Below are 12,580 nucleotides of genomic sequence, written 5' to 3' on the forward strand. Positions count from 1 at the left end.
AATATTCATATTTTTGGTCAAATACTATAGATATTCATAAAATATTGTTTTAATTATGTTAAAACAATATATGTCAGTTGACATTTTTTTTTGTTTCAGCCAAATTAAACATGTTTTGCTGTAATCGAGCTTAAAAATAGCAGGAAATGTTTGCTATTTCAGCAAACAGTTACAGACTTTCTGCTGTTTTAGCAGACTTTTCTGCTGTCCCTACTAACAAATTTCTTTGGGTGTGATTTATAATATGATCTGGGTCTGGGACATTCAAGACGTCAAATATGTCATGTGGAGAGCATGTGAAGATCCAGGCTGACTTTTAAGAAATTCTGGTGGGGAAAAAATTAGCTCTAGAAACAACTGACGCAAGTGGAACCGGCCTCCACTATTTGATATGAGAGAAAGTCCCTTTTGTTTCTCATGCGGTGTTTGTAGGTAACATGGATTTATGACAACCTAAATATAGTCCCATAGCCCCCGACATGACTCATTCGCTAAATCGCCTCAGAATTCCACTCCAATTTTCATGAATCTCCGTTAGAAAAACAGAAACTAAAGAATTAAAAAAGAAATAATTTTTGTGTTTTTTATTGAAAAACTAGTGGTTGTATCTTAAAAACTTTGAACTAAGTTTTTATTTATAAATAAACAATTTGATTTTAGTATATAAAAATAGATATATTTTTACATTACACTCAAAAAAAAAAGTGAACTCCATATTTCACTAAAGCCAATTTAACTTTATTTTAGTTCATGGAATTATTATGTTTGGAGAAAGTTTCCTTTACTCTAATAATTTTTTGCGTAATGATTAACTAAAAAGTATTTCTCACAAAAAAATGTGTCAATCATGAACTTCGTATGTCACTAAAGACATTCTTCCAATTTTGAACTCCAATATCTTCCTTCAAACTACAAAATTTCCTTTAACAAGTGAACAAAATTAATTATGCCCAATTTCTAGTTTTTTGAATTTTTGGTCAAAATTTTATTTTCAAGTTTAACTGCAGATTACTCAGAAGTACAACAAATTTTCCGGAAAACCATATTTTTAAAAAATATGTTTTAAATGCAATGCACTTAATTTAATAGAATTCGGTCAAAACTTTAAGATGTAAGAATTTTTTCTGGTTGTATCTTAAAAGATACAGTGTGCACTTAAGGGTTAAAGCTAAATGCCCTTATTTCAATGTATACCAAATTGAATGACAAAAATTAGTATACCGCTCATCATATTGTGGAAGCTATAAAAAAACAGAAAATTCACTCTCCAATAGGTAAAATGTACCAATTTTCCATTGGCATAGGTCTTTTTTTCTTTGTATAGCCCTGCCAATTGACATCATCTATGTACAATGTTGATATTTTCCAAAAGAACAATTTTTACTACATTTTAAGAACATATCGAGTGATTGAAGATTAGTAGACACTGCCATATGTGTTATCTTTAGCAATGAATAAAGTGGTCTTTGGCTCAACGCCAACAAATGGGGGGAAAACTATTGACACACGCACGTGGACATTGTCATATATACAAACAATCATAGACATTTTATGTGAAGCCTATGTGTGTGACATTTCCAATGCTCAATATAATGCTAATTGTTAAAGGTCCATATTGGGAATTAATGTTCTGTAGCTAAATGTGTTTATGGGCAAATGATGAAAGGCTCATTATTCATAGTTTTGAGATTTTAGAATTTTTATATTGGACAAAATCTAATTTCGTTCAAATTTCCCTACAAAAAAAAAAAATGATCTTAAAAATATTTGTTCGCCAATCGTAGGAGTTTAAATTCTCAGGGTTAATCAGGGATATTATAATTGATTCCTCCCACAAGAACATCTTTTTTGATTTTCTATAGGAAAAATCGAGAGAGAGGGGATAATCCACCTCTGAAAATATTTTTGGGGTTTAGTCGAAACAGGGATTGAAGCAATGACCCTTTGTATGCTAAACCACTGCACCATGGTGGCTCCTTATACACATATTATGGACGTATTGGATTTTTTGTCTATTAGCTTTCCTAGATCGTTCTATATGAGGGCCATATAAAAATTGTTGACATATCCCAACTATCAAAAACTCAATATACTCAATTATGGGATAGTTTTAGAAAACCCTTTGGGAGAAAATATTTACTTCTAATGGCAACTCTGTTTAAAACCCCCACACAAAAGTTACTCACTATTCTTCTTAGCTATTGCTGTTAGCACCTGGCTGTTTAGCATAACATGAGTTTTTCTCCCTCTCTCTCGATTTGAGCCACATGCGGCGCTTACACGGACGAAAATGACTGTTTTTCATATGTTTGGGTGTAAAAATTATATGTTTGGAACTCAGATTTTTAACACAATATTTTTAAGTGCAAGCATATAATGTTCATAAACTAGCAATAACATGTTTGGGACATATATGTTAATATGTTAGAACATATTATATTTGGGACATAAAATGTTTGTAAATATAATATGCTTAGATGCAAACATATATTAATTTGGAACTAGCCTATAAAAATATATGTATTTAGAAAGAGAGACCTAGAGAGTATGCTGCAAGTAAAATAATGGAAGTAACCAATTGGCGCCTTAAAAATATATCCACACAAAGAACATTTCATTAAATTTTTTACACTACCAGTGTATGCCCTAAGGTGAAACATAATAGGTTTGAACAATTCAAACAATATTTTATTTGGGCCAATCTTGAAAATATATATGCTTGAAGCAAAATGTGTTTGGGGTATATGTTACAGAAACGATTTTTTTGAGGGTGTATATAGCACTCATTAAGTACGACAGCAGAAATATAGGTGTCGCAGTTATTTTGTTTGCAATTTCTTTATATGCGCAAAAGATACTCGGAAACAATAGAGTATATCGAACTTTAAGACTACTAAGCCCCAACCATCTAATGTCCATAGATGGCCATGGAAACCAGACAATGAAACGACGCAAGCACAACCCTTATTTATTGATGGGTTTCCTTTTAAATATAAAACCGCTTTGATAGGGGTTGGTTGTTTTTTTTTTTTTTTTGTTCAATAAAAGAATTTCTAAGAAATTCAGTTTATGTTAGTTTTTCAGTCACTTCAAAAGCCACAAGTAGAGTAGCAGTAGTAAATACCATGGAGATGGAATGAAACGCCAGTTTTTGTTTTGGTGTCTATGGCTTAACATTTGATAAACACGGTGAAAAAGCTAAATAAAATGGAAGAGTTTAGCAAAACCAGATTAAGTCTATGAATTTGTTACTGACTAGCAATGGCTAGCATAACCATACAGAGGATCTTAGATTTTCCTAGTTTAGTACGTAAACCAAAAAGGTTTTCAGCGGTCTTTTTTATTTTTAATTCCATATGTTAAGCATAATCAACGATGACACCTATATGTTTATTAATAAATGTCGAAAACAAAATTGCAATTGTATGCAATAATTTAGTAATAAAGTTTAGTGGATAGCATTTTGAATATAAATCCTTTGCAAACACTATTTCAAATTCCTTCCTCATCTCTACAAGTCACATTGAAATCCCCTTTTATAAACCTTATAATAACAACATATTCTTATATGTAATGTTATTGGGAGAGTTTTAATCTCCTTCTGTTATTACTCTCTTGTTTTTCTCTACTCAAACCCCCCCCCCCCTCCCGAAAAAAAACCAACCAAGTTCACGTTTACGCTCACACAAACCAACACTTATACATAAACATACATAAATCTGCCATATTCTCTCATCATTGCTTGAAGAGAGATCCAGTGAATGCATGACAAAGGACATAGATCCCGAAATAAAGTAAATAAAGGGTGATTTGTTAAGAGCTTGATAACTTTTTTTTTTAAAAAAACGCATAAAATTTGCAAAATCTCATCGGTTCTTTATTTGAAACGTTAGATTGGTCCATGACATTTACTTTTTGAAGATAATTTCATTTAAATGTTGACCGCGGCTGCGTCTTAGGTGGTCCATTCGGAAAGTCCAATTTTGGGCAACTTTTTCGAGCATTTCGGCCGGAATAGCCCGAATTTCTTCGGAAATGTTGTCTTCCAAAGCTGGAATAGTTGCTGGCTTATTTCTGTAGACTTTAGACTTGACGTAGCCCCACAAAAAATAGTCTAAAGGCGTCAAATCGCATGATCTTGGTGGCCAACTTACCGGTCCATTTCTTGAGATGAATTGTTCTCCGAAGTTTTCCCTCAAAATGGCCATAGAATCGCGAGCTGTGTGGCATGTAGCGCCATCTTGTTGAAACCACATGTCAACCAAGTTCAGTTCTTCCATTTTTGGCAACAAAAAGTTTGTTAGCATCGAACGATAGCGATCGCCATTCACCGTAACGTTGCGTCCAACAGCATCTTTGAAAAAATACGGTCCAATGGTAGCCATTCAACCAGAAATGAACCGAACACTGATTTTGGTAATAAAATTCAATGATGAAATGAACCGAACACTGATTTTGGTAATAAAATTCAATGATTTGCAAGCATTGCTCGTTAGTAAGTCTATTCATGATGAAATGTCAAAGCATACTGAGCATCTTTCTCTTTGACACCATGTCTGAAATCCCACGTGATCTGTCAAATACTAATGCATGAAAATCCTAACCTCAAAAGAATCACCCTTTATAATATTTTGCCTGCTGGCTCAACAAGAGGGCCGAGGGTCGTTTCTTATTGTTGTGGTGGGACTAGTATCAGACCAGACAGTTGCTATTGTGCAAGCATAGTGGAATATTTTGTATGTCACCGCATCTGTTAAAACGTTTGTTCGTTCTTCCTCAACATTAAATGGCCGGTCGTAACAAAACAAAAAAAAAATGACAACAGTGTCATCTAAGTTCAGTGACGTGAATATATAATAAATGTGCTTGTAAAATAAATGGAAATATAAAAGTAAAAGTGTATTGAAATTCAAAATTGTTTCCATAAAAATAAAAAAATCTAAAAAATAATTTGTAAATATTTACAATAATAAAGAATCAATGATTGTGCAATATTCATATACCCTCAAATATTATTAAAATTTTGAAATTAATACGGTGTTTAGTTTTAGAGTTTGACGTTTAAGTGTTAATTGTGGAAAGTAAGAAAAGGCAAATTTCAGCCGGAGATTCAGTTTGTTATTCACCCCAATAAATGCAAATCGTCGTAGGAGAATTTTACAGGAGAGCCAATGACCTTTGTAAGAGTTTATAATCCGAACACGGAAAGGTGAAAATAATGCTTGGTTAATATTTTCGATTATGATGACCCCATATACATGGTAACTGGCACGAATGTTGCCCACACTAATGTATGTGTAAAACTGGAAACGATATTTGGTTAATTTGCGGCTGAGTTTATTTAAAAATAAAGTTATTCTTGGTGAAGTTCAAGCATAATAGTGTGATATTTGGCCGGGAAAATACTACCGCCAACTGTTGGCGAATTAGAACATCTCAAAGTGAACAACATGTTGATGTATCGCACTATAAACATGGTTGGCACTCGAACCAAAAATAATCTACCCTATTTTTAAGAAAATTTTACCAAAAACTTCCAAATAGAAAAATTTTATTTCGCAGTGTTTGTTCAAATTTTTGTGGTTATTAGTTTTGTCAAAAATTTATTTGTGTAGAAAATTGTGTTAAAATTTTATTTGTATAGAAAATTTTGGTAAAATTTTATTTCTATCAAAAATTTTGTCAAAAAATTATTTTTATAGAAAATTTTGTTAAAACTTTATTTCTAAAAAATTTTGTTAACATTTTATTTCTCAAAAATTTTGTTAAAATTGTATTTCTATAAAAAAAATTGCCGAAATTTTATTTCAGTAAAAAATTTTGTCGAAATTTTATTTCTATCGAAAATTTTGTCAACATTTTATTTCTATAGAAAATTTTGTCAAAATTTTATTTCTATAGATAATTTTGTCAAAAAATCATTTCTATCGAAAAATTTGTTAACATTTTATTTCTATCGAAAATTTTGTTAAAATTTTATTTGTATCGAAAATTTTGTTAAAATTTTATTTGTATAGAAAATTCCTGAGTACCTCTTAGTTGGAAAGGAATATTTTGGAAAATCTACCAAAACATAAATAATTCTACCAATCTACCAAACAGTAAAAAATCTACAATTTTTGGTAGAATTATATCAACTGTGGCAACCGTGACTATAAATCGTTTTAATGAGTCTGGTAGAGCACAAACATTTCGATCGTACACGGATGAAAAAGGCTGTTTTTCATATGTTTGGCTATAAACATTATATGTTTGGAACACAAATTTTTAAACACAATATTTTTGAGTGCAAGCATATAATGTTCATAAACTAGCATAACATGTTTGGGACATATATGTTAATATGTTAGAACATATTATGTTTGGGACATAAAATGTTTGTAAATATAATATGCTTGGATGCAAACATATATTAATTTAGAAATAGCCTATAAACATATACGTGTTTAGTAGCTTGGAGCGCTATTTAACAGGGAGCGATATTGAATTAAGTTGGTGGTTGTTGCTTGTTATTACAAAATTAACATTTTATTTTTCCTTGGGCAATTGATCAGCTACTTCTTTGATCCTTACAAACTGTGTGGTCCGCTGTTCGAATCCCCGTCCGGCAAAAGGTAAAATTAAAATAAAATAAAAATCATACTATTGAATAATTTCTTCTACAATGTTTGTATTACAGAAAAAGGTGCTAAGAACTAAAAAATCTCGTGGAAGTGAGAAAGATGTGGGGGAATATACAATTGGGCAGAAACAAAATTTTGAGCATTCAGGTCGAAAACCTATGTTGTTAGCACCTATATTACCTGTTTATTTTCATAATTCGTTATGATTGTAAATATATAAATAAATAAAATTTTGAGCACAATATTGTTTGGGAGAATTTTTTTTAAGCATATAATATTTTTGGGTGCAAAATGCTTCCAAACATATTATATGTTCACATAATAACATATTGTTTTTTGGAAGACAACATTATTGAATTTGGATGCAAAAATACAAAATGTTTGGAACTTAGACTACCCAAACATATATTGTTTAGACTAATATGCTTTCAAACATATTATATATTGGAAGAGATCAAACATATAAATGTTTGGGCAATACCCAAAAATGTATATGCTTGAAGCAAAATATGTTTGGGAGTATATGTTACAGAAGCGATTATTTATGAGCGTGTAGACATTCGGCACGTAATTTCTCGTCAGTTAATCATAAATCAATAAAAATAAGTTCTCAATTTCTTAAAATCGCTGATGAAATTATGAAATAAATCCTTATATATTTTGTATGTGAAACGCACATAAACATATTTGTATATTGATTGATGAATTGATTCAAAAACATCCCATCAAAAATTTTCTTACAAATTATTAATGATTAAATATTTTACGTCCGCTGTTATCTCTATGGGATGCTTAGCGAAAGAACATTGGAAATGTTTTTCCATTTTCATCATAGAGACTACAAATATTAATATATATAAATATATACAAACCATCAACGAAGAAAAGCACATCAAGCATCTGTCATAGATAGCCATAAAATATAGACATAAATATTTGCTCGATTATATGAAATATAGTTCTAAGACCTTGATCAATTTTATGGTAAATCAATTTAGATTTGTTGTGGAGTGTCATTGAAAAAAAAAAACGCCCATTTTCATGTAGCTCCGTTAGGCTTTAACTATCAGTTAACAGAAAGTAAATTGCAAATGCCTTCTCTCCGGTTAAGAAAGCCTTTCGTATAACTTTTTGGGGTTCTTATAAAAGACCGATTGTTTGCTAACGGCCATTTTCATGTAGCTCCGTTAGGCTTTAACTGCCAGTTAACAGAAAGTAAGTTGAAATATCTTCTTCTTAACTTTAATTGAAAAAAAATTCCGCAGTTAAGTTCCTAACTGGCATATGGAATATATAGGAAAGATGACAGATATGTTCATAGTGTCATTTAAAAGCTCGTTAGCTAACGGACCTCTATGGAAATGGCCGTGTAAATCGAATAAAATATGGCTTCGGACGGGAATATGTATATTACAATGTTGCAAATCGAATAGAAAACATGAATCTTCAACATTTGTCACCGATAGTTTTTCCAGTGTTGTTAAATTGTTTATGGAAAAAGAGGTATTTTATATAAAAATAGAATCGGGATGCACTTATCCTTCGGGGGATATTCGTGGAAAATGTACATGTTCTTTTGAAATTTTAATTTTCGTTTTGCTGAGGTCTTTACATATTTCTTATTACTGTAGTCCTATCGCAATATTTTATATCTTCCACTTTAATTGTCAGTAAATTATTTTTCCCTTGCAAAATTTCATTCTCAAATACATCCTGTCCGTGTTACTTGCATATATCCTTTTCGTAGTTTGCCATTAACTCCCCTATTTTCCAGTGACTTTATAATCTAATTGTTATGAAATTCTTTTTAGCCATGCGTCATTATCCTTGGATGACATAGTTGTGTGCAAAAAGAAAATCATTACACATACACACTGGTATATGTGCCCCAGAATTTTGGTTTCGTGATAATCGTTTTGTATGGTAGGTTGCATGTAGGATATCGTAAAAGCGGATTTTCCATAGAGCACATGAAGAAATAATTTATTTTCTCTGAAACAAAGGTTTAGTCATACAAAGAACCCACATGCGGATAAAGAATTTTCTTTAAGGACAAATATAACTTGTCGTAGACAATCCTTTCAAAATAAATCTCAATTTCTACGATCACCTCTTCATCCGGCGAAAAATAGAGCAAACAATCCCAAATAACGTTTTCATAAACTTTAGTTAAAAAATAATGAAAAATTTTTACAACGAAAAGTTTTATCAAAATTCAAAGAAAATTGCTCTTTATATGACGGTTGCCACTCGAGCCAAAAATAATCTACCAACATTTGGAGAAAATTTTACCAAAAAACTACCAAACAAAAAAATCTTGTTTGGCAAAGTTTCTATAGAAAATATTGTCAAAATTCTATAGAAAATTCTGTCAAAATGTTATTTCTATAGAAAAATTTGTTCAAATTTTATTTCTATAGAAAATTTTTGCAAAATTTTATTTCTATAGAAAATTTTGTCAAACTTTTATTTCTATAGAAAATTTTGTCAAAATTTTATTTCTATAGAAAATTTTGTCAGAAAAATTTAATCATTATAGAAAATTTTGTCAGAATTTTATTTCTATAGAGAATTTTGTCAAAATTGTATTTCTATAAAAATTTTGTCAACATTTTATTTCTATAAAAATATTATTTCTATAGAAGATTTTGTCAAACTTTTATTTTTATAGAAAATTTTGTCAAAATTTTATTTCTATAGAAAATTTTGTCAAAATTTTATTTCTATTGAAAATGTTGTCAAAATTTTATTTCTATAGAAAATTTTGTCAAAAATCCATCTGAGTCTGAGTTTTGTCAACTCATTGTAGTTCCCTTGTATGGCCAGTCACCCCTAATCAGTGTTGCCTGTACTGGGGATTTTCCCCCAAATCGCGGATATTTTTTCGTGGATGAGGACGAAATTTTCGAGTTGGGGACTTGTGAAATGTCAAGATTTTAATTCTATAAAAATGTTGTCAAAGTTTTATTTCTATAAAAATATTATTTTTTGTCAAAATTTTATTTTTTTAGGAACTTTTGTCAAAATTTCATTTCTATAGAAAATTTTGTCAACATTTTATTTCTATAGAAAATATTGTCAAAATTTTATTTCTATAGAAAATTTTGTCAAAAAATTATTTTTTTAGAAACTTTTGTCAAAATTTTATTTCTATAGAACATTTTTTCAAAATTTTATTTCTATAGTAAATTTCTTCAAAATTTTATTTCTATAGTAAATTTCTTCAAAATTTTATTTCTATAGAAAATTTTGTCAATATTTTATTCTATAGAAAATTTTATCAAAATTGTATTTCTATAGAAAATTTTGGCAAAATTTTATTTCTATTGAAAATTTTGTCAAAATGTTATTTCTTGAGAAAATTTTGTCAATATTTTATTTGTAGAAAATGTTGTCAAAATTTTATTTCTATAGAAAATTTGGTCTAAATTTTATTTAATTTGGCAAAATTTTATTTCTATAGAAAATGTTGTCAAAATTTTATTTCTACAGAAAATGTTGTCAAAATTTTATTTCTATAGAAAATTTTGTGAACATTTTATTTCTATAGAAAATTTTGTCAAAATTTTATTTCTATAGAAAATTTTTTCAAAATTTTATTTTTATAGAAAATTTTTTTAAAATTTTATTTCTATAGAAAATGTTGTCAAAATTTTATTTCTATAGAAAATTTTGTCAAAATTTTATTTCTATAGAAAATTTTGTCAAAATTTTATTTCTATAGGAAATTTTGTGAAAATGTTAATTCTATAGAAGAGTTTGTCAGAAGCTTATTTCTATAGAAAAGCTGTAAAGTAGTTGAAAAGGAATATTTTGCAAAATCTACAGAAACACCAAGAATTCTACCAATCTACAATTTATGGTTGAATTCTACCAACTGTGAGTATATTAAAAAATAAATGTACAGTGAAACCTCTCAAAAGTGAACAATTGTCGTGATTCATATGCTATTTTAACACTTCTGAGAATATATCTTTCTCAAGAGTTAGAAATCTTTGTCTTAATGAAAATTTGTTTTCAGTGTATTTATAAGCATATTTGTTTAACATTATCGTCCCTGTTTACTTTCTCTGCAAAATGGCAATATTGTTCTTTTATTACAATATCAAATATTTGCCAAATAATATTTCCATTTTATTTATTCATTTTGTGTACGGCAACATATCGATGTTTATCTTCACATCCGTTTCCCAAAACTGACAAATGGCAAACATCGCATAAAGCTCAAAATAACTTTACGAGCATTTTGTATTGAAATCAGTCAATTCTAGGTGTTATCATTGTTTACTAGGTAAATAGAGTTAGGTCCTAAATTTGCAATGAATTGGATAACAAATTGAGGGCATTGTTATCCAATTGTTGGTTGTATCCAAGTGTATAAAATGTAACAAATAAGACGTTGCACGAAAATTTGATGGACGCTATTTGCCGGTGTCTTCCCAGCTACTGCAGAACATTCATCGGTGCTGCGCATCCTGACAACTTTCTCAGTAGGCAGTAGGACAGTTTTGTTGGCTTAAGTAATCCATCTGAGTCTGAGTTTTGTCAATTCATTGTAGTTCGCTTGTATGGCCAGTCACCCCTAATCAGTGGAGGGACTGTATTGGGGATTTTCCACCAAATCGGGGATAATTTTTCGTAGATGAGGACGAAATTTTCGAGTTGGGGACATGGGGATTTGATGGAGAAATTCCACAAATTTGGGATTTTTTTCGGGGAATTTTCGAAATCTGTTCAGTATAACAAATCAAATTTAAAATTATGGTTTATATGATATTCTTTTCATCTACATGCTTAAAACAGGGCTTTAAGAAGTACAGAGAATCTCCAAAATAAAAATGAAACTTTCCTCCACTTCATAAGAATTTTTTTACTATTGTAAAATTATTTCGCAAGGACTCGGGCCACTTATTTGGAAAATATATGCCATACATATACCATAGCGTTCATATGGGGACAACAACGTCTTTTGATCCATCCCCCTATTTTATTTCTTGACTATGTAGAACTAAGTTTTTTTGTTTCATTTCTCGAGCATTTAGAAGACGATTTGCATAAGATAATTTGATGACTCTTTGTACCAATAATTAACTCTGATGAGGGCTTGTATCGGATGATATTTTGAGCACCCTCCGCCTAGTTTTGTGTTTTAAAATCTTCATATAATCTAAAAAATCTTCAATATAATCATTTTTTCCCAATTTTTAATTTATTACGAATTTTCTACAGCAGTCACCAGAGTTACTTTTTTCAAAAACTTGCCAAAAAATTATTGGGGATTATTGTGGGGAATTTTAAATTAAATTAGGAATTTTTGGCGATGGAAACGTTCCATTTTGGGAACAAGAGCCCGGAAAATACTGGCAATACTGTCCATAATAGATGAATATTGAATTTCTGTGTAGTTCGAAATGTGTCTCCTTGGTTCTAAAAAAAAAAATAATTATGTAATTAGTTTATAAAATGCATTGCAATTTAACCAAATGCAATGACATAGTAAATGAAATCGTAACGCAAAGCCACAAAGACTTCGAGTACCATGGGCTCTTTCCGATATTTTAGTAATGTATATTTATGTCTTCTTTTCCTTAGATCACGTTAAAAATAACATAACATCAACTTAATAAAATAAACAACTAATGCTACTACAGCATCTCGGCATAAATAAACAAAAACGTAGAATTTTATTTTTATCAAGACTATGTAGGGCACTAGGTTTTCCACATTGAGAATATACTATGAGAAAATGTGTGTTTGAATTGAGTTTTCAATAGAAGCGAAATAAAGCTTATTTTGTTAAGAAGACCAACAGACAAAATTTTCGGTTAATCTATTAAGGATTGTGCATACGCACAGAGAATATATTTTAAGAGTAAAATTGTTTTTTTTTTTTGACTGGGAACATGTGACGTGTTTGTCGCAAACATGTTATGCTCTCGAAAATGATGTATCTGATT

At 29.9% G+C, this 12,580-nt stretch overlaps 1 protein-coding gene across 1 annotated transcript in view; it reads left to right on the forward strand.

Moving 5' to 3' along the window:
• Positions 1 to 5,013: 5,013 nt before the first annotated feature.
• LOC142234021 (uncharacterized) overlaps positions 5,014 to 12,580 on the forward strand; it is a 46,066-nt gene continuing 38,499 nt past the window's right edge. The window contains exon 1 of the mRNA XM_075305085.1: positions 5,014 to 5,180. The gene's annotated coding sequence lies outside the window, so the exon portion shown is untranslated. The remainder of the gene's footprint in view (positions 5,181 to 12,580) is intronic.

Source organism: Haematobia irritans, chromosome 4 (genome assembly GCF_050003625.1).
Source record: "Haematobia irritans isolate KBUSLIRL chromosome 4, ASM5000362v1, whole genome shotgun sequence".
Lineage (NCBI taxonomy): Eukaryota > Metazoa > Arthropoda > Insecta > Diptera > Muscidae > Haematobia > Haematobia irritans.